Source organism: Cucurbita maxima, unplaced genomic scaffold (assembly GCF_002738345.1).
Source record: "Cucurbita maxima cultivar Rimu unplaced genomic scaffold, Cmax_1.0 Cma_Scf00075, whole genome shotgun sequence".
In the NCBI taxonomy this organism is placed as follows: domain Eukaryota; kingdom Viridiplantae; phylum Streptophyta; class Magnoliopsida; order Cucurbitales; family Cucurbitaceae; genus Cucurbita; species Cucurbita maxima.
The window spans coordinates 126481-149506 of NW_019272091.1; the positions used below are offsets into that span (position 1 = coordinate 126481).

General features: G+C 35.5%; 1 long non-coding RNA gene, 1 other non-coding gene and 1 pseudogene across 2 annotated transcripts; 1 reads left to right on the forward strand and 2 right to left on the reverse strand.

The window, feature by feature from the left end:
- Nucleotides 1-623: 623 nt before the first annotated feature.
- On the reverse strand, nucleotides 624-1583 carry LOC111472493. Its single transcript, XR_002715425.1, has 4 exons — nucleotides 1530-1583; nucleotides 1291-1373; nucleotides 1032-1091; nucleotides 624-714 (listed from the first exon to the last, which is right to left on the reverse strand). It is a non-coding gene; the product is annotated as an uncharacterized LOC111472493 (long non-coding RNA).
- Nucleotides 1584-11322: 9739 nt separating this feature from the next.
- LOC111472492 lies at nucleotides 11323-12657 on the reverse strand (annotated as a pseudogene).
- A 5390-nt stretch (nucleotides 12658-18047) lies between these two features.
- Nucleotides 18048-18153, forward strand: LOC111472505. The gene has a single exon (XR_002715436.1). It is a non-coding gene; the product is annotated as a Plant small nucleolar RNA R71 (small nucleolar RNA).
- The last annotated feature ends 4873 nt before the right edge of the window (nucleotides 18154-23026 follow it).

Here is a 23026-nt window from a genome sequence, read left to right on the forward strand (position 1 = left end):
TAGAACATGCAATTCACTTTGGTATTTATTTTTTCTAACCCAATTAAAGACATTTGTAACAAAATTGATGGAATTTTAATTTACCATGATTTTGACAGTTAATCATTCTTTGGCCTATTTGATTTACATATCAGGTGGGTATCCTCTAATCAATGAGCTCCACGTTTGGGACAAATCTTATAATAAACTCTTGAAAATTCAATTTGCATACGATTGCTCATATAATGAAAAGCGCCCGTGGCCTAATGGATAAGGTGTTTGACTTGTGGGTCCGAGTCCCACTGTCTTTCTTTCTTTAATGGATTATGTTTTTTTTTTTTTTTTTGTCTCAAAGTAGGCTTAAAACTTTACCATTTTAGTTTCTTAAAATTTTGTAGGAAAGAAGATGAGACTTCAAAGAAATAGAAAAAATAAAAAAACTAATTGTAATCTTAAAAAAATGATTTGAAGGAATTGACGATACACAAGTTACAAATTTCAGACTCGATTGTCTGTGTCCGACTCAAATCGTGACCCGTACCCTATGTGCCTGACCCAATTTGAGATTCATACCACCTTTACGCATGCGACCGCCTCTGCGCGTATGTAGTCATACATGATATTTGTGCATGCGACCCCTTTGTGCATATGTTGGTCCATAACCAACGAGTGATACTTCTTTTTCCATTTGTTTGACCTTTATTTGTCTGTATTTTTCTCGATTTCGATATTAACCTAATTTTAATAGGAAATTATGTCCAACCAGAAGAATTTTAGAAATTTTTAGCACCTATTCTATGGAAAATCGACCTAGACATGATCACTCACATAAAGTTGTTACTACATAGATGACATGATTAATGTGTACACAAAATATTCATATAAAATATTTCATAAAAGGTGTCATGGGCTCCCCCGTTCCTAATAAAATCTTTAAAACAATAATGCGAAAAATAAATCATGTGAAGTTTAGATAAAATATTGAAAAATAAAAACATTGACTTAAACTAACCTAAGGACTACTAAATAGACATAAATTGTGTCTACCCTACCTCTAGTTCCATGGCTTTCGTCACGGCGTCGCCATCCGTACCTTTGTGCCTAACCTTTACCTGAAAAATAAGAGTATTACATGGTTTAAGTAGTTTAAGAAATACGTAGTAAGTAACTGTACATTTGGTGTCTAGAAATACAAACACATGTGACATGATAGGTTCTAATGACATTGCCTTAGGTAGCTTTCCAGTTCCGGCAAGGTTGGATGTATAGTACTTTTCTACTCACGACCGAACCACGAGCACGAGGACCCACCTGAGGGCTCATGTATTTCCTAGGCCTGTCTCAATGGACTAGCACTCGCTAATGTGCTTTCAGACACCATGAAGGGAAAGGGCCTGCGTAACATTGGGACGAACATAATTGTCGTAAGTCGTAAAGTACACATTTGTATTAATCATAATAGAAAAGTATCACGATGCATATGACACACAAAAATTCATGAGGTCCCCATGCCTTAAAATAACGACATAAATTTATAATGCAAGTCAAACCTCCAATTCCATTTATAACGTAAATATGCAGACATAATTCTTATCAAATCTTTCATATACATGTCCTAACACATCATAGATTATCATCATAATAACATATTATTATACATAGTATAGTCACACTATAGTCTAGCTTATAAACATGACATAACCGACATTGGATAGCATAACAATCATAATTATGACATGCTCAAGGGAAACACATATGCGTTATAATACGCAATACAATTCATCCAACCAAGCAAATAATAGAGTCACTTACTTGATAGGTTTAGCAATGGTTGTTAGTTTATCTTTGGAGCTAGTCTAATTTGGTGGTGGCTTAATGAGACATTTTGGGATTAATAAAACTTATAATATGTTGCATGAACACTTTTTTTGATCGAAGATGAAGCACGATGTTCACAAGTTTTGTAGTCAAGATAATGTTTAGGGATTATGCAAAGCATGTTGCTGGCTTATTCTTTAGGGAAGTAGTAAGATTACATGGAAACCCAAGAATAGTTAGAGATACCGATGTTAAACTTTTAAGTCACTTTTGGAATGTATTGTAGGGTAAGTTGGGTACCAAGTTGTTGTTTTAAACTACATGTCATCCTCAGACAGATAGGATAGTTATTATTTCTAAGAATATTAAGTTTTGAGACGAAAGTTTGCATTTGTAGAGAGAGCAATTCATAGTACCACTCATTGTTCTCCTTTTGAAGTTGTTTATGAATTTATTCTACTTACGCTTCTTGATTTGTTTCCTATTCTTTCGAATATTTTTTTTTTTGTGAGTGAAGCAGTAAAGTAAGACAAATTTGATCAAAGTATTGCACAAAGAGGTGAAGGGTTGCTTCAGGAATTAAGAAAGAATGAATGAAAATTATTTTTCAACGATGACTGGCTTTAGATACATTTTCACACAGAGCGATTCACATCTCAAAGAAAGACCAAGTTACATCAAAGGGGATGACCCTTGTCAAGTTTTTGTTCTTAAAAGAATTAATAACAATGCCTATAAAATTGATCTTCTCGTAGAAATTTCAGTATGTTCTATTTACAATGTTAATGACTTGACTCCCTTTGATGTAGGTGATAATTTTCGTGATTCGAGGACGAATTCTTTTGAAGAGAGGGAAGATGAACACGGAGCATTATATACTTTCAAATATATGTATATTCTATGTATATCGAACATTATATACTTTTGTTTTAAAATATCCTAAATGCATGTATAAATCATATTCAATAAAACTATATTATTAAAATTTAAAAAGAAACTCATTCATGTTATAATATATGTATTTAAAAATAGTATAGAGTGAATGAATAGTTTAAAAATAGTATAAGATATTGAGGTATGAGAAATTTAAAATATATATAATATATATATAAAAGAAACTAAAATTAGTAATGTAATAAAAGATGAATCCAATTGGAGTGAACTTACACATACTGATTCGCCTAAATCCAAGCTCAAACCGCCCAAATCCAAGCTCAGACGACTCGACTCATGAGATTTCAATTCTATCAACCCATGCACCAAGGAGAACTGGAATGTTGTACAAGATTTAGAAGCCGTAAGTAATTTTAGCATTAATCTCGCGAGTTTTAAAAATATCTAAAACAAAACTTTTCTTTAGGTAATTTTTAAAATTTCTAGTTTAAAGTACATCAACATATTTTTAAAATTTTTACCAATAAATCTATATAATGACTATAATAATATTTTGAGATAATATTTTGGTTATAATGTATTTAAATAAAATATAATTTTAGTAGTGACATAATATTAGATGCCATAAACTTTATTTTAAAATACTTAACTATCTTTTATCATTATTTTCTTAATTTATTTTTCATTTAAAAAGTGAACCTGATTCTAAATAATGAATGGTCAAGCTTTAAACTTTACTTAAAAGGAATTAATAAAATAAAAAATCAATTAAGAAAATTAAGAAAGTTTAGGTGACCATCCCACCCTTTTATGGAATATATGTTGTAATAACAAAAATTTACACAACACTTTTAACTAATTGTGTTTAAATATAACCACTTACCACTCATTTTGGCTATATTTATGTATATATAAGAGATAGAATCCAATTAAGTAAAAAAGGGTGAACAATCTTTTGGAGAAGAAAATGAAGTCTCTAAGCATATTCTGTTTAATTGTGTTGGTTACCTTGGCATCGAACAATATAATGAAGTTTTGTTTTGCAGAATCTAAGTTACAATTACCGTTTTCTCGATGGAAAGTGACTATTTTAAATGGGATGACTGCTTCAACTTTAATTGTTCATTGCAAGTCAGCAAATGACGATCTGGGCGAGCACGTACTCCGCACTAGAGATAATTACGACTGGAGTTTTAAAGAAAATTTTTGGACTTCTACGTTGTTTTCGTGCCATTTTAGTAACAAATATGGACAAGTTAATGGAGATGTTTTTTGGCCAGTAAAAGGGTATTAGTTTAATGATCAATGTGATGATAATAATTGCATTTGGGCCGGTCGAGAGGAAGGTATTTACTTATATTTTGGATCTCTCAATATATTCAAGTTAATGTATCATTGGAAATGATGCACTTTAACATTCATTCAATTTCAATAAATAATTTTATGAATAAAAATGGTAGATGTCTTTTTTGAGGTTAAAAAGTTCCATTCCAATGAAATTTGATTTTCAAAATTTTAAAACTTATATTATATCTTCAAACTAATTAGTTTGGATAGGATATATAATTTATATATAAAGTAGGAAGTTCAATTTAGGAACTTTTAGTGATTGAATAAGGAAAGAGAAGAGGACTACTTTAGGTTTGTGTTGCAAGAGAAAAGTTCCCAAATTCTCATACTCTAGCTTGACCACAAATCAAATATAGGAAGTTTTCCGACTCGAAATTTTCTATTTAATTTTGCTGATGTATACAAACCATAAACATTGAATATGTAGAAGGTGGACTTGATCGGATATGGAGAGATCTGGTACAGATATATTTGGAAGATATTTACTAAAGTTGTTGGGAGAGGGAGAGATCTGAGAGATATATTTGGGAGATATTTCATAAGGATAGGATAGAGATATATATGGGAGATAATTGGTAAAGATTGGATAGAGATATATTTGTTAGATTATATTTTGTGTTAAATCTTTGTAAGCTATATTTAGTAAATTGAAACCACTCACTAACTCTGTTCTATGTACTCTCTATTGTTGTACAAGTCCTAAATAATAAAACTTTAGCCAATATTCCTCTTTGTATCTTCTATCTCCTGTTCTTTGTGTTCATCTTGATGAGTGTGTGTGAGCGATCCTAACAATTGGTATCAGAGCTAACAACTGGTATCGATCCTAATAGGACTTACTTGTTTCGAAAACATCTTTAAAACGACACAAGATTTAAAACGACATAAGAAAAGACTAAATAAAATAAATAAACGTTTAAGTTAAAAACATCCTATTCTAGCCTAAGTCTAAAAAAAATAAATACCACTATCCTATGCATGTGTTATGGTCTCGAGTTGCGATGCCGTCGTCAGCTATACAGGAATACCTTGCCTTAACCTCGAAAATGTAGTAGCACATGACTTGAGTATTTAAAAAAATACTTAGTAAGTGACCCCACTATTGGGGTTAAATGCAAGAACATGCGAATGCAATGACGGGACCTATTCTTTTGATCTATTTACCTACAATACTGTCCTAACGGGTAATTTGGACGTGTACCATATACTCTACACACAGCCCGTACGCTGACTAGTCAGTTCGCACACTGCTGGGCAACTTTCCTTGTCGGGCGAGCATACTCTAGGAGTTCCTTAGGCCGGATACCCGTTAGAACTAGTAACCATCATGGCAGCGTTATGCAAAACATAACGATCGTTGTCCTGCCATTGGATGTACGTGTCCGTGTCCGTACCCTCTGATGGAATAGGGGTATCCCCAAATGCATGAGCACACATAATGCATGAGGTCCCAAATATTTCTACTTTTATAATTAATGAATATAACCCCGCTATCATCTTTCATGCTCAACATGTCATTTCTCATTTTTTAGTCTACGTATCATACATAATCCTAACGGGGTTACATTTCAACTATAATTATATTTTTATTAAAAATCTTATTTTCCATGGTTACTATGGTATAAAAAAAGTGTATAAAAAAAAGTAGATTCCAAATTCCAGTTTTTAATTCCTAAATCTTCTTTTTTTTTTTTTATCGGTATTTATTTTGTTGCCTTCTAATTTTATTCTCGTGTATTCTAAATTTCTAGTGGATCCATGTTTCCAAATCTTTCCTTATCTCAGTATTTTTCAGTTCACAAATCTTCTTGGCCAATATATTTTAAATTTATTCATTTTGCTACTCATATAAATTTAACCTAATATTACTAATGTGACTTGATTTACTAGCATTAGTATAAATTATTGTAATTTAGTTTTTAACTCAAAGCTAAACCATTTTAATAATTTGATGAAGATCTACCTGTGATTTCTAAAAAAGAAATGAAGATTTAATCAGATCTATCTTGACGTAAATCTTCCTAAATCTCACCTGCTTAAAGGTCATTCTCTCTTTTTTTTCTCAAGTAATGGCAATTGTTGTTTTTCTGTTTTCTCAAGTAATGGCAATTGTTGAGGAGAAATAATTGTGGGAAGGGATGGGAGGTTACCATGGAGAGAAGTTGGGAAAGGTTGTTTTTTTCTTTTGTTTATTTATTTATTATTATTATTATTATTTAGCTATTATTTATAATTATTTATATTTATTTATTTATTTCATTACTTGTGATTTTATTTATTATTATTTTTTTTTTGGGTTAGTACATTGAGTCTTTATTCTAAAGGTTCTTTATTAAGTCTTAAAGTACAACTAAAGAAAAAATTCTTAACAAGTATACTCTCGTCCATATGAGTAAACATTTATTTGCATGCATAAAACTTTCGTAAGCCTATCACATGGTATTCATAAAATCTTTGATTTCTTATAACGCGTCTTGACATATAGTTATGTATTTTAAATCTTAATTCATACTCCAAAATTTTTATAATTTCTTAAAATCTTTCATATTTAGCCTTTTAGGATCTTAAAAACGTCATAGAATTTTCATAAGGGTCTTGGTCATTTACTACCCTAAATCTTGGTTTAATTCTTCAACATATTCCAATGGTCTTGTAACTTTGTGTAATTCGTTTACACCATGACACAAGGCTACTCATCAAATTTGATGTCATTTTGAGGTCACTTTGGTCATAAACTAGTGGTACATAATTAATTATAGGTGCATTTTAATCATTTTACACCTATACTTGGTTTAGCCCGTTATCATAACCTAATGGTCACCAAATTTCGTACATAACATTATCATGTCATATTAAGCCTTTTCATGGGCAACATAATTCATCTAACTCAAGTGCTTCATTGAAATAAATGTTCATGGGTACAGTAATGTTGGCAAACTTACTCAATCTGAATAGTTTCTAACTTTTTTTTTTTTTTTTTTGAATCCACTGAACAATAGTTTTACTAATTTCTGCTTTACATGGTTCTCCAAATCAAATTCTCTCCACTTAGCTAAAGGTTCACTAATTATACATTATCAAAATCTCATTTTAAAATATCCAAAATGACATTTTTTTTAATCCAAATTTGTTTTTTCTCTCTCCTTATCATTAAAGAGAGCAAAGAAAAATTCCACTGTAAAAACATTCCCAGAATTTATCTTAAGATTCCAACTCAGAGCCGATGATAGAACTAGAATTGATATTTTCTCTTTCCTACTCACACGCGCTCATATCTTTGCTTCTCGATCAATCTCTAATTTTAATCTTCCTCCCCAATAAGATTGGTGCTAGTATAGACCGAAATTTTGTTATAGTCCAATTCTGACTGGTAATAGATACTTGGGCTTTGCAATATTTGACTGATCACAATTTTGTATAGTCCATTTACTATAGAAGTTCCGAGAGAATTCATTAGAGGAATATTTCCAATTAAAATTGTTCGTTCTCTATCTTTTTAATAATTAAAAAGAAAGAAAGAATTGTTTTCCTTTCCTCATTATTGTTTGTAATTGTATCGTGGGTAAGTGTCTACTTAATTTGGTTCATCATTAATGTCTATCTTTGTAGATGAATTCCATATATAAATTGGCCTATTTTCCCATACAAAATCAATAAATTTGTAATACTTCTTCTCTTTCAACTACCTACCCCAATTCTAGTAAATTTTGTGAGTCAAAATCATGACATGAAACTGGTTAAAAACTCCACCCTAACCCAATGCAAATTGAATGCACTAGTAAATCACAAAGGATCTACGAACAACTTACTGTATTTGATTTGTGGTCAAGCTAGAGTTTGAGAATTTGGTAACTTGCATCGGAAACATTGTCAAATAGGCTTTTCTCTTGGTATACCTTATCTAATATAGCCCAAAACTAATGTTCCTATCACCATAACGGAAAGGCATCACAACCCTTTCAACGCCTTTGTAATACAAGAATGAGCTTAACAAAATTCTCTTCTAAAAATTGGTATTATATAAGCATGGTGGATATCCTCAAAGTCCTATTGACGAATTAATGCGTATCAAAATTATAAACGAACTTCTACTAGACTTTTTTTTGAGTCAAACCGATTCTGATTCTTCCAATCTTTCATTATTTAGTTGATTTTTCTCAAAAACAAAACTTTGTGACTTCCTCGTTGAAATAGATTGTGATAGCGAAAAAGCTTTCAACGCTGCCCGACGCCCTTTGCTTTTCCAAATATTTTTCCGAATCCGTTTTTTTGATATAGAAGTGCGCTTTTTTGGAACTGCCATTAAAAAATTAGAATTGATTATTCATTACTATAATTGGATGTGAAAGACATCTAGTGTTCAAAAGGAATTGTTCTTTACTATTTATTATCTATTTTTTCTATAAATTATAGTATACTCCTAATATAGCTATCAAAATGAAAAATTATTCGATTAGAAACAAAAAAAATATATAAAATGTTATTTTGTAAAAAAAAAAATGAATTGTTTAATGATTCGTAATAAACGAATTTAATACAAAGAAGTCTTATTTTACTGGATCCACTTGTAGACTGGCTTTTATGATTGATACCAAAATTAAATAGTGTTTTTCGTCTAATTATTCCTTCTTGCTCTATAGCGGGAAATTTTTGTAATGCATACTAAATAATAATAATAAAGAAAATTTGCAGTTTCTATATTGTCAAAAAATTTGACTTAAAATAAATAGGTGTGTTCATTAATAGTTTCAGTGGATCATCTTATTTGAACAATTCTAACTTCCTGACTTGAAATATTTTAAGTATTTGGCAAAAAATTAAGAATAATTAAGACTAGAAAAAGAAAATTCGATTTCTGTTNAATTAATGCGTGTCACAGTTCAAGGTAGGAGCTTCTGTACTCAGCCCATGTGTTGAGGAATGTGAGAGTGCATAAGTTGCCATTTTATCTTGATCCACATCTATTCGACTGTTTTTTTATACCGATTCTTTTGTTTTTTTGTTTTTTTTTTTTAAGTATGGTCTTTGGATGAATTTTTTGAAATTATGGCATCCCTAAAATTATGTGTAACACAGGAGCGTCTGGATTCCTACATAAATTTTCTGTCTTTTTCCTTTAATCCGTAATTTGTTGGATGTTATTTAATAACTTAAAATCTAAATTTGAGATTGTGATAGAAAAGAAAAAGTTCATAGAAAATCTCCNTGTGAATGAAAAAAAAACTAGGAAAAGTTTGTTAAATAAGGGTTATATAACTAAAAAAAAGTAAAAATGAAAAATGAAATAGTTAAGGCTTTGAGAGAGAGGAAGACAGAAGAAAGAAAAAAAAAATATATATATATATATATATATATATATATATATATATATACTCCAACAAGTGGCTTAGAGGCTTAGAGTTGGAAATTGGCTATGTTCCTTCCCAAGAATTCGTTAGAGATTTTGTCGAACTAAAATTAGAAGGTAATGTATTTAGTTTCAATTATTTTTCTTTAGNATATATATATATATATATATATATATATATATATATATATATATCCACTCCAACAAGTGGCTTAGAGGCTTAGAGTTGGAAATTGGCTAAGTTCCTTCCCAAAAACTTGTTAGAGATTTTGTCGAACTAAAATTAGAAGGTAATGTATTTAGTTTCAATTATTTTTCTTTAGATATATGTTTTTGTTGGTAATTAGTTATGTGATTTTAATATATTCATATAAGTTAGATTCCTAATTACAGTAAACATATGTTTTTTTTTTGTTTTCAAAACACTACCTGGTTCAACTGAGTTGAATAAAATTTGATAGAAAAGGTTATAAAAAAAAAATATTCAAAGGCATAGATGACAAGCCTGCGTTAGGCTGTAGGGTGATGATCGCAAAAAGAGAAGGGTAGAGCGTCAGACATCTAGGAGAAACACAAGTTAAGAAGATCAAACTCGACATCCTGTGTCCGCCTCATATCGTGATCCGCACCCTATGTGTTTGACCGAAATTGATATTCGCATCGCATTTGCGCATGCGACCTCACTTGTGCATACCTAGGTGACCCTTCGTTTAACAATAACGTTGTTACTACATACAACGTTGTTAAGAAGAGTTTCTAAATAAATGTTTTAATTTTTGAAATAATTACTTCATATAAGTATGATATATGAAAAGAAATATAAAATGTTTGAAAACGTAAAAGTATATCCACTCATTTTGTCGGAGGAAAAGGATATATCTACTATATTAAAAATAAATAAATAAATAAATGCAAAGATTATCAGAGAGTAAATAAAAAAAAAGAAGTATTTTTGTTTCCATCAATAAGTTATAACATTATAAGTTTAAACTTTGAATTTGCTACTTACTCGCATTAAAGATTTTTTAGAATTTTTTTTTAATATATAGTTTAATACAATATTGTTTCGAGAAACATACTTAATTTGAAGATTCTCAATGGATGTACACCTCGTTTGATATAAATAATAACTATCAAATCTCATTTAGATATAATACCAATTCATTCATATATCTCATTTATATTTATAGGTTACATATCTATCATCTCCCACCTTAACAATATCCATGCATTAGACATTTTTTCATGACCAAATTTGATTTGTTAATAAAAAAATAAAATAATTAAAAATTATGAGAAAGTTGAATGTGGAGGGAAATTGTGTCGTGAATAATATGAAGGGTGTATAATATTATTAAAAGATTGTAGACTTATTATTTATAATATTCTCATCAACTCTCCACTGATCCAATNAAAATGCTAAGTTTCTATTAAAAAAAAAAAAAAAAAAAAAAAAAAAAAAAAAAAAAAAAAAAAAAAACTAAAATAAGTGGCTTGGTTTTGGTCAAGATCCTTCAATTTGCTTATACAAAATATAATTTACCAATTTTACTTCTAAATTTATTATTAATAATGTTATAAGAAGTTCATATTTATTTATTTATTTAAAAAAAATTAATAAATTTCTTCACATAAACATTATAACTTAAAAAATTTAGATATTAAATTATGAATTTTTATGATGGATACATTCATGGAATCGTGTAAGAGAAAATTGTATGAGTTTTCATAAGATTTACTCAAATTAATGTTTTATAGTTACTTCACTTTGTAGCATAATTAGCTTCATTCATGCAAATGCAAACTAATTCTATCCCATAAAAATGTATAATATATAGTCACTCCAATTATAAAAGAAAAGAATAAATTTTGGTGTTCAAAATTTAGACATGTTTTTGAAATATTAAAATGTATGGAAATCAATCGAATTATATTTAGATAGTGTTTCTTCCAACATAATTATATTGTCTACATTGGAGCAACTTCAGGTAATAGAGCATCTCAGTCAATATCATTTCTCTAATCTCATGTTCATAAAGTGATTCGTCGATGTCGAGACTAAGGGGAACCTTATCAGTAGAATTGAATTCCGTGTCGTATAGCTCAGACATGTATGGATGTTGAAGTGCTTCATTAATGGTAATTCTCTTCCTTGGGTCAAACACAAGCATCTTTTGTAGCAAGTCCAAAGGTAAAGGTTTAGCTTGTGAATATTGATCTGAAAATTGTACCCTTTTGAGAAAGGCATAACTTTGATAAATTTTATGAACTGTTATCAATAAACTCGATATCTGCTTCCTTTGGACTGCCTAGAACTTCGACGATTAACTCTAGTTGGTTGAGGCAATCCGTCCTAGGGAAGATAGGTGTCCGACCCAAAATCTCAGCAAAGATGCATCCCACAGACCACACATCAATGGAAGTCCCATAGTTGCCACAAGATAGGAGAAGCTCTGGTGCACGATACCAGCGAGTAACAACGTACTCAGTCATGACTTGGTCCTTGCCTTTGCTCGTTCATGCTAACCCGAAATCACAAATCTTCAGATCACAATTAGCATTGACGAGGAGGTTCCCAGGCTTCAAGTCCCGGTGAAAAATGTTGGTTGAATGAAGATACTGCAAGCTGGAAAGCAACTGTAATACAGAATAACATTAGAATCAGAACTTAGAGATGTAATACATCAAATTCATGTACAAAATTTCATGACATCAAATCCTTACACCATTTCTCACGCGTCCTCTCTTTTCCTTACAAGCTCACGTTATAATGAAAAACTAAAACATTTTCAAACAAAACAGAGAGATAGAATACAGAATTCATACCTGATCCATCAAACACTTGCAATGATTATTTGAAAGGGGTTGAGACGATTTGATAATCTGATCAAGATCAGTGTTCATGAGCTCGTAAACCAAATACACATCCTTAAAACTATTTCTATACGCGGGCATCATCACATCCTTCAGAGCAATCACGTTCTCATGTCTTATGTGCCTCAAAAGCTTCATCTCCCTGAGCGATTCTCAAACACATTTTTAATCTTCTTGATAGCCACTTTCTCGTTGGTCTGTTGGTTGGTAGAAGAACAGACCACACCGTAAGATCCTTGTCCAATGGGCTTAATTGGTACATAATTAGTATCGATTTCAAACAGAGTTTGCCACATTGAGTAATAATGTTTCCCAATTGACTTAAATCCTTTTGGTTTCCATGTTCCTTTAAATTCAACAACTATTTTATTAACCACAAATACAAAAAAAATCATTCAAAAACATAAAAAGGTTTTTAGAATTTGATCTTATTGGGTGAAACTGTTTTGATTGAGAAAGGAAAAAGTGTGAGAATGATTTGTCCCCAAATGTGAAGGTTCTCTGGGTTTGATTGAGAAAGAAAAAAGTCTTGAGGGGAAGCCCGAAAGGGGAAGCCCAAAGAAGACAATATCTGCTAGCGGTGAATCTGGGTCGTTACAAATGGTATCAGAGCGAGGTTAGTGTAGGTTATCTGATCTCTTGGAATTCGAAGTATGCTCTATGGTTGTAGTTCGGTTTGATCTTCCACATCAGAAACGATTTCTAGAGATTAGTAGTCAGTGAGTTTCTTTTGTGTCGTGAGTAGTCTGTGACAATGCAAGTCTTGTGTCGAAAGAGCGCCAGTAAGGATGCTGGGCCCCAAAGGATGGTGGATTTGGGGGTGGTCCCACATCGATTGGAGGAAGGAAAGAGTGCCAGCGAGGACGCTGGGCCTCGAAGGGGGGTGGATTGTGATGTCCCACATTGGTTGAGGAGGAGAATAAACCACCATTTATAAGGGTGTGGAAACCTTCCTCTAGCCGACACGTTTTAAAGCCTTGAGGGGAAGCCCGTAAGGGGAAGCCCAAAGAGGACAATATACACTAGTAGTGAATCTGGGTCGTTACAAATGGTATCAAAGCGAGGTAGTATAGATTTTCTGATCTCTTGGAATTCTTAGTATGCTCTGTGGTTGCAGCTCTGTCTGATCTTCCACATCAGAAACAATTTCTTGAGATTAGTAGTGAGTGAGTTTCTTTTGTGTCGTGAGTAGTCAGTTACTCTGCAAGTCTTGTGTTGAAAGAGCTTGTTTGGTATTATTGAGGTATGACCAATACGATGGGTGATTTCCAAATCGTTGGAGGAATCAAGAAACTCAACAACAACTACGTGGACAACTTGTATGATGTCCTATTTACAAGGACATGATTTTTGGGAGATCGTTGGCGGATGCGAAACTACGTCATCAGAGGATGATTTTAACAGCGCCTTGCGCAAATGGATAGTCAAAGCAGGCAAAGCAATGTTTGCCTTGAAGACCACAATCGGAGAAGAGATGTTAGAACATATTTGGGATAACAAGACATTGAAAGAAGCATGGGACACGTTTGTGATGTTGTTCTCAAAGAAGAACAATACGAGGCTACAACTTCTGAAGAATCAGTTGTTGTCAATTTCACAACGTGACATGATGGTTGCTCCGTACTTCCACAAGATCAAGTCGATCTGTCGGGAGATTACTGAACTAGACCCGAAGTCTGCCATTGTAGAATCTCGAATGAAGAGGATTATAATCCAGGGATTGCGACTGGAATATTGACAAGACACTGAAAGAAGCATGAGACACGTTTGTGATGTTGTTCTCAAAGAAGAACAATACGAGGCTACAACTTCTGGAGAATCAGTTGTTGTCAATTTCACAACGTGACATGATGGTTGCTCCGTACTTCCACAAGATCAAGTCGATCTGTCGGGAGATTACTAAACTAGACCCGAAGTCTGCCATTGTAGAATCTCGAATGAAGAGGATTATAATCCAGGGATTGCGACTGGAATATTGACAAGACACTGAAAGAAGCATGGGACACGTTTGTGATGTTGTTCTCAAAGAAGAACAATACGAGGCTACAACTTCTGGAGAATCAGTTGTTGTCAATTTCACAACGTGACATGATGGTTGCTCCGTACTTCCACAAGATCAAGTCGATCTGTCGAGAGATTACTAAACTAGTCCCGAAGTCTGCCATTGTAGAATCTCGAATGAAGAGGATTATAATCCAGGGATTGCGACTGGAATATTGACAAGACACTGAAAGAAGCATGGGACACGTTTGTGATGTTGTTCTCAAAGAAGAACAATACGAGGCTACAACTTCTGGAGAATCAGTTGTTGTCAATTTCACAACGTGACATGATGGTTGCTCCGTACTTCCACAAGATCAAGTCGATCTGTCGGGAGATTACTAAACTAGACCCGAAGTCTACCATTGTAGAATCTCGAATGAAGAGGATTATAATCCAGGGATTGCGACTGGAATATAGAAGCTTTGTTACTACTGTACAAGAATGACCCACTCAACCATCACTTGTAGAGTTTGAAAATTTGTTAGCCAGCCAAGAAGTCATGGCTAAACAAATGGGAGACATCACATTGAAGGGTGAAAAAGAAGCACTCTACACAAGTGAAAGTCGGAGCAATAATAGACTGTCTACCAAACGTGGATACAATGGTGACAAAAAAAGAAGTCACCAAGGAATTGCACAACCTGAGAGAGCTCACAAGAACGACAACAAAAGTTTTCAAGGAAAGAGATTTGAAGGTATTTGCTATAATTGCGGGAAAAAGGGCCACATGTCTAGAGATTGTTGGTCCAGGAAAAAGTCTATTGAAAGCAATTTGGTCTTTCAATGAGTTTTTTGAAAATATGGCATCCCTAAAATTATGTGTAACACAGGAGCTGGATTCCTACATAAATTTTCTGTCTTTTTCCTTTAATCGGTAATTTGTTGGATGTTATTTAATAACTTAAAATCTAAATTTCAGGTTATGATAGAAAAGAAAAAGTTCATAGAAAATCTCCCTAAACCTACAAGTGATGTAGTCTAATTCATGTTAGGACATAGTTATAGAATATAAAAACAAATAGTTTTTGTAATTAAAAAAAAAAAATCAGAGATTTGAACTCTTGTAGGGAAACCTCATGTACTTAGCATGCACACCCTTAACCACAATCCTTGATGGATGATTGATGGCAAGAGCATTCAAGAGTTGTGCAGCTACAAAGACTATTAAATCTGTATCATTGTCACTATTTTATGTTTTAATACCATTTTAAAACAATGTATTTATTTGTAAACGTTTTATAACTTCCATGGACATGTATTGTCCTTTTCAAATTCTTAATGTATATTTATATTTCTAATGTCTTGAATTACTTTTGACTCATCTATTTTAAAAAGGAATAATTTTATCATTGTTTTACCCTAAGTCTATCTAGTGATTTGTGATTCAAAGTCTAAAAAAGTTGATCGTTACAAAATGAGAAAGTGAGGCTTCATTCTTCAAGTTCTGAAATCAACATTCATAAGAGAAGTACTTATCTACTTTTCCTTACTGGAGAATGAGTTAATTTTATCTCCCAATATAATGTTTTTGTACCCTATTTGGTCAAATTCCCAAAATTGTAAGCATATTAAATCCACTACTTACCATCCAAGAAATCATTAGTTCAAGCTTTGGCCAATTGAATTATTTTATCAAAGACGTACAATGAATCTTATGAGATTCTAGAAAGAATAGCATCTAACAATTGTCAATAGGCTAATGTGAGGAGCAATCTTGGAAAGAACACCTGAGAAGTACTTGAAGTTGATGCTTTGACTTCTATCAACGATCAATTAGCTTTTGTTACTAATATTCTAAAAAATCTAGCATTGGTACCAGGCTCAATGACTAATGTACCATTCCATACTGTTGCTATAATGAGTCAAACAACAACTAAATCTTGGGAATATTATGAAGAAGAACATATTTTTTATGAATGTTCAAGTAATCCGGCTTCAATTTTTTTTGTGCTATTAAGTTAGTTAAGGAACCAAGAAAAATAATCCATTTTCAAATACTTTACAACACAACACAAGTAGAGAAACCATCCAAACTTCTCATGGAAGAGAGAAACCTCATACAATCAACAACTATCACCTATAGCAAATTACCTTCACGATTTTGGATTACAAAATCAAATGACATATGGTCCTCAACAAGGCAACACCCAAGGGAAAGGAACTAACAAATCTCAACACATACGGGAACATCGCTTTAGGGTCTAATAAAGGAATATATGGTAAAAAAAGATGTTATGATATAGAGTCAACAAGCATCCTTGCGAAATTTGAAAGTTCAAGTAGGTCAATTAGCAAATGAGTTACGAAATAGACCTCTTGGGAAGCTATTAACAGATACCGAAACACCGAAAAGAGAGGAAAATGAGCATTGTCAAGAAATAAGATTGAAGAGTAAGAAATACCCTACCAGGTAGATGAAATTAAGAAAATATGCAATAGTGAAAGCGGACATATAATGTAGTCTTCTAAGACGTAAACAACAGAAGATGCACAGAAGTTGCACAACAAAAATTATGCACAAATAGTGCAGTCTTCTAAGACGTAAACAAAATCCGCAATGAAAAAGACGGCATAACACACATACCAAAACCTCATTTTCTACAAAGAATAAAAAGAAAGAAGGAGGAAGTCCACTTTAAGAAGTTCATTCATATATTTTCGGAAATTCATATAAACATACCATTAGTGAAAGCGGTGAAACAAATGACAAATTATGTCAAATTCTTGAAGGATGTTTTCACTATTCGAAGAAAGTTTTAAAAATTCAAGGTGTTAGCGTTGAATGAAGAGTGTAGTACAATACTGAAAAAATAAAATCCACTAGACTATACATTTAAGGGGATCTTGTGTTTCAATATTGCACTACACTCTTCATTTAGTGTCACCACCTTCTATTGGTGAGCACATCCTTCAAGATTTTTACATAATTTGGCATTTATTTCAAAGCTTCCACTAATGGTATGTTTATATGAATTTCCTTCCGAATATCTATAAACTTATCAAAGTGAGCTTCCTCTTTCTTTCTTTTTATTATTTGTGGAAAATTGGGTGTTGGTGTATATGTTCTATTTTCTTGTCCATTGCTGACTACTATTTGCAATTTAGGAGACTACACAGGTTTTGCATAATTTTTTCTGTGCTCTTTCTCTACAGTAGTTTCTGCATAATTTTTGTTATACTCTTTCTATACAGCAACTTCTTGAGAGTGACTATCAGCGTGTTTTTTAATTTTTTATCCCCTACTTAGTATTTCTTTCCCACTCCTCAACTCTATTGCTTGGCATTGCTCTTTGAGAAGGGATTATTTTTCGGGTTGCCTTTGCTAGCTTGATTCTGCACATAAAAATTTGAGGCAGATTTCTTGGACATTGATAAAAGTGTGTTTGTCTCCACAATATATACAAGATTCAGGTGTTGTCTGGGTCATTACTACAGCAGCTTGGACTGGTGCTTTGGTCACTAAGCCTTGTCACAACGCTCGATTTTGTAGGATATTATTCATCGAAGCTAATTGAGCGTTGATAAAAGATAAAGCCTCAACTTCAAGTACTCCTCGGATCTTCTTCCCTGGATTGCTTCTCACATCAGCCCATTGACAATTATTGGACTTATTCTTTCTAGTATCTCATATGCTTCATTGCATGTCTTTGACAAAATAGCTCAATTCACAAAACCATCCACCACTTGTTTAGTAGCAATAGTTAATCCATTGTAGAAAATCTCCATTGGTATAAAATGAGGTAATCCATGACGAGAACACTTTCTAAGCATTTCCTTGAATCTTTCCCAAGCTTCACTTAATGTCTCATCTTCTAATGTTTGGAAAGCAACAATCTCATTTATAAACCGTGTGTTTCTAGTGGTTGGAAAATACTTGATCAAAACTTTTTTATGCATGACTATTCCAAGAGTCAATTGTTCCCTATGCTAAAGTATTCAACCATGACTTAAAACCATCCCTCAAAGACTAAGGTGATATCGATGATGAAGGCAAAGAAGCTTGTACAACATAGGGCCTGGGCAATACTAGTCAGCGTGGCAAGGCAAAGAAGGCGTCTCCCTATCCGAGTTGCCTATAGTGAATGAGTTCCCAGATGTGTTTCTAGAGGACTTGCCAGGGACTCCCCCATCTCGAGATGTCGACTTCGCTCTAGACTAGAATAAGGAACCGGCCCCATATCCAAGGCCCCGTACCGAATGGCACCAGCGGAGCTGAAAGAACTTAAGGTACAACTATAGAAACTGCTAGACAAGGGGTTTATCAGACCGAGCATGTCGCCTTGGGATGCACTGGTATTATTCGTCAAGAAAAAGAACGATTCCATGTGCTTGTGCATCGATTACAAGAAACTGAATAAGAGGATAGTGAAGAATAGGTACCCCCTCCCACAGTGTTTTCAAAAATTGACCTTCATTCAGGTTACCACCAGATCAAGATAAAAAACGAGAACGTGTCGAAAACAACTTTCAGAACAAGGTACGACCATTATGAGTTTGTGGTAATGTCATTTGGACTCACCAATGCTCCTGCATTGTTTATGGAACTGATGAACCGGGTGTTCAAGAAATATTTGGATACCTTTGTCAGTGTATAAATAGATGACATCTTGGTTTATTCAAGGACGGATCAGAAACACCAAACGCACCAGAGGAAGGCCTTGACAGTCTTGAGGGAAAATCGGTTATATGCGAAGTGTGAGTTTTGGTTACGCAAAGTCTCATTCGTGAGACATGTGATATCGGCAGAAGGAGTATCAGTTGACCCTGCCAAGGTGGAAGCGGTCACCGGTTGGGCTCGTCCAGCTACTGTGACTGAGGTACGGATTTTTCTAGGTTCGGCAGGCTACTCCCACCGCTTCGTGCAAGATTTCTCCAAGATAGCGGCACCCCTCTCATGACTAACTCGAAAGGCTGCGGTGTTTGTATGGATCGAGGAGTGCGAGGCAAGCTTCTTGGACCTGAAGAAGAGACTGGCGACTGCAACCGTGCTCACAATGCCTAATGGTACAGAGAACTACGTCATTTTTAGTGATGTTTCCAAGAAGGGCCTGGGGTGCGTGTTAATGCAACGTGGGAAGGTTATTTCCTACGCATCCAGACAACTGAAGGACTATGAAAAGAACTACCTTGTGCATGACTTGGAACTGGCAGCGGTAGTCTTCATGTTAAAGATATGACGTTGAATATGAGACAACAACGGTGGCTAGAGCTAGTCAAGGATTATGATATGGACATCCAGTACCACCCCGGGAGGGCCAACGCAGTCGCAGATGCCCTAAGTAGGAAGAAAGCGCATTCGTCGGCACTAATCATGAAAGAACCCAGAGTGCAGGTAGACTTCGAGCGAGTTAAAATAGTAGTAGTCGTGGAAGGTATTAAGGCGCAACTGGCTCGGCTAACTTTACAACCCACCCTTTGGTAGAGAATCATTGAAGCGCAGGCAAGGGACTCAGGTTTAGAGATGGCACTTAACAAAATGTAGACAGAACAAACTGGTGGGTACTCCAAGTCTGCGGATGGTGGGTTACTGTACCAAGGTCGCTGGTGTGTATCGGCGATAGGGGAATTGAGGGGTGAAATCCTGAGAGAAGCGCATAACTCTCCATTCGTCATGCACCCTAGCTGTACGAAGATGTATCAGGACCTCAGACCCCACTTCTGGTGGTGTGGCATCAAGATGGATATCGCAGAGTTCGTCAGCAGATGCTTGGTTTGCCAACAGGTTAAAGCACCCAGACGGAGACCAGCGGGATTACTATAGCCCCTCAATATACCAAAATGAAAGTGAGAGAATATCACCATGGATTTCATAGTGGGCCTGCCTAAGACGCTAAATGGTTACACGGTCATATGGGTGGTCGTGGACAGATTGACAAAGTCAACACATTTCCTCCCCGGCAAGGCCACCTATACAATGGACAATTGGGCACAACTGTACATGAAGGAAATCGTCAGATTGCATGGGGTCCCCATGTTGATTGTATCAGATCGAGATCCACGGTTTACTTCAGCATTTTAGCGTGGACTCCAGAAAGCGTTGGGCACTTGACTGGACTTCAGCACAGCGTATCACCCACAGACCGATGGACAGACGGAACGCTTGAACCAAGTTCTAGAGGACATGTTGTAGGCTTGTGTACTTGATTTCTCTAGGAGTTGGGACTCAAAATTGCACCTTATGGAATTCGCTTATAATAACAGCTACCAGGCGACAATCGGTATGGCACCATACGAGGCATTGTATGGAAGACGGTGTAGGACACCATTATGCTGGGGTGAAGTAGGAGAACGAGAACTAGTCGGTCCGGAGCTAGTCCAAGTCACGAACGAGGTGATGCAACAGATCAGGGAGAGGATTTGCACTGGTCAGAGTAGACAGAAGAGTTACGCGAACTCGAGACGAAGAAACCTGAAATTCGAAGTGGGTGACATGGTATTCCTGAAGGTGGCCCCCACGAAGGGTGTTCTAAGGTTCGGACCCAAGGGCAAATTGAGTCCGCGCTTCATAGGACCCTTCGAGATTTTAGAGCAAATCGAACATGTTGGCTATAGGTTAGCCCTACCCCCGCCTCTCTCTTCCATGCACAACGTGTTCCATGTATCGACACTTCGTAAGTACTTAGCAAACCCCACGCACGTGATAGATTATTTGACTCTAGACGTGACCGAAGACTTAAGCTACGAGGAGAAACCAGTGGGGTTCCTAGCTCGCAAAGTAAAGACCTTGCGCACTAGGGAAATTGCATTTGTCAAGGTGTGGTGGGGGAACCAATTAGCAGAGGAGGCCACCTGGGAACGAGACGATGAGATGAGAGAGAAGTACCTAGAGTTGTTCGTAGATGCAAATCCTTTCGAGGACGAAAGTCCTTCGCAGAGGGGAGTGATGTAACAATACACATTCCAAGGAAAAAAAGATAAAAATAAAAAATAAAAAGGGGTGCGCCGAAAATCTCGCGATTCTGGCGGGATTCACTCAGACCCCCTTAAACCCTAGGGTTGCAGTGGCCGCCTCCTTTAGGTAGGAGCGGACGCCAGCGTACGTCGGGGCAAGGAGAGACGGACGAACGACGACGCTTCCACCGACGACAGTAGCCAAACCCCGCGATTAAGGCTGTCGACGACGCTTCTGCGAGTTCGTCTCGACCAACGTGCAGGCCGCACCTTGCAGGCCGCACTCAGACACCACCACTGGGCCTCGTTCCCTTTCGGCCCGAACTAGAGGCGCGCCCAGAAACCCTGCGCCGGTAGTATACTTCGCAGCTCATCGGTTCCAGCTCCATCGGCAGCTCCGTGGACTCCCGGCTCGGCTAGATTTGACTTGGCAGTGTGGCTCGACGGTGCGGCTTGGCGGTTTGACATCCGAATAGTATACTGATTTCTAGGTTTTCGACTCTTCTAGAGCCATTCCCACCCTTGTTTCAACCATCTGAGGATAATATAACTCCATTTTGATAAAACAACTTACAATAGGGACGTACCTTGGTAGCTAGGCATAAAAGTTAGTTGTGAAAGGGCTCTAAGTGTATCATGTTATCTTATAAGAGGTAGTTAGGCATCGGAGTTAGTGTTGTGGGGGACTTCGGCCAAGGCCAAGGAGGTAAGTAACATTACTGGTTATGTATGTATGTTTGTGCGTGCCGTGTGACCTTTGCATGCACCATGTGTTTGTTGATGTATGCTAGGTTATATGTTTCTTGCAATGAAATGCTATGTATGTCATGTTTATGTATGTGATGTTTGTGACATGGTTTGCTACCCTGTATGTATGAGCTTGATTGACATGTCATGATTGTAATGAGAACCCCGCATGCCATGAATGTGATGACTAGTATGCTACGATATGCTTACTCAATGTTAACCCAGTTATGCTATGAAATGCGGTGAGGGGATGGAACGTTGTATGTATAATGCCATGGAGGTAAACCTTAAGAACCTTATGCACGCTATGGTTATGTACATGGGACACTCCCCCGTTATGCTACTGATAGTATGGACACGTAAATTCGATATTGTGTTCGTCACGATATCATGCAAGCCCTCCTTTTCTGTGGTGTCCGGTATTGTATGTCATACATACTCGATCAAGCCAGGCCTAGGGAGTTCGCATGCAAACTCGCCTGGTGGGCCCACAGCCACGCACGTGGGCCATGTGTGTGAAAGTACCATGCATCCACCCCCGCCCTGACAAAGCAAGGGCCTAAGGCCATGGGAAGGAATGGAAGACAGACCCCTCTCTCAGTTTCTTTCTTTTGACACTTGTGCTCATGTATGTGTATTGTATGCGACTGCATGTATCTTGATGTATGATTATATGCTTAACCCCAACAGTGGGGCGATTTACTAGGTATTTTATATAATACTCAAGCCATGTGCTACCCATATTTTCAGGTAAGGGCAAGGCTCTCATGTACGGCTAACGGTGGATGCTGCGAAGACCATGAAAATCTTAAGGAGGGATTGTAGTGTCGTAGGCATCTTGTTGGATTCTTTTGGGTTCATAGTTATTGCAATTGTTCCTCTAGTTCTCTGTTGATTATTTCTAGGTTAGGCTGTCGTTATTGTTTTCCCCAGGTATGAACTGTTTATAATAATGAACGCATTATCATTATTGAGACTGTCTTACGTGAACTCTCGTTCTGTTGTTATGCAAGTACAAGGTAACGTCGCTAATTAGATTAGAGAATATTAAGGGCGTTACAAAACAGTAGCCGTCACGGCAGC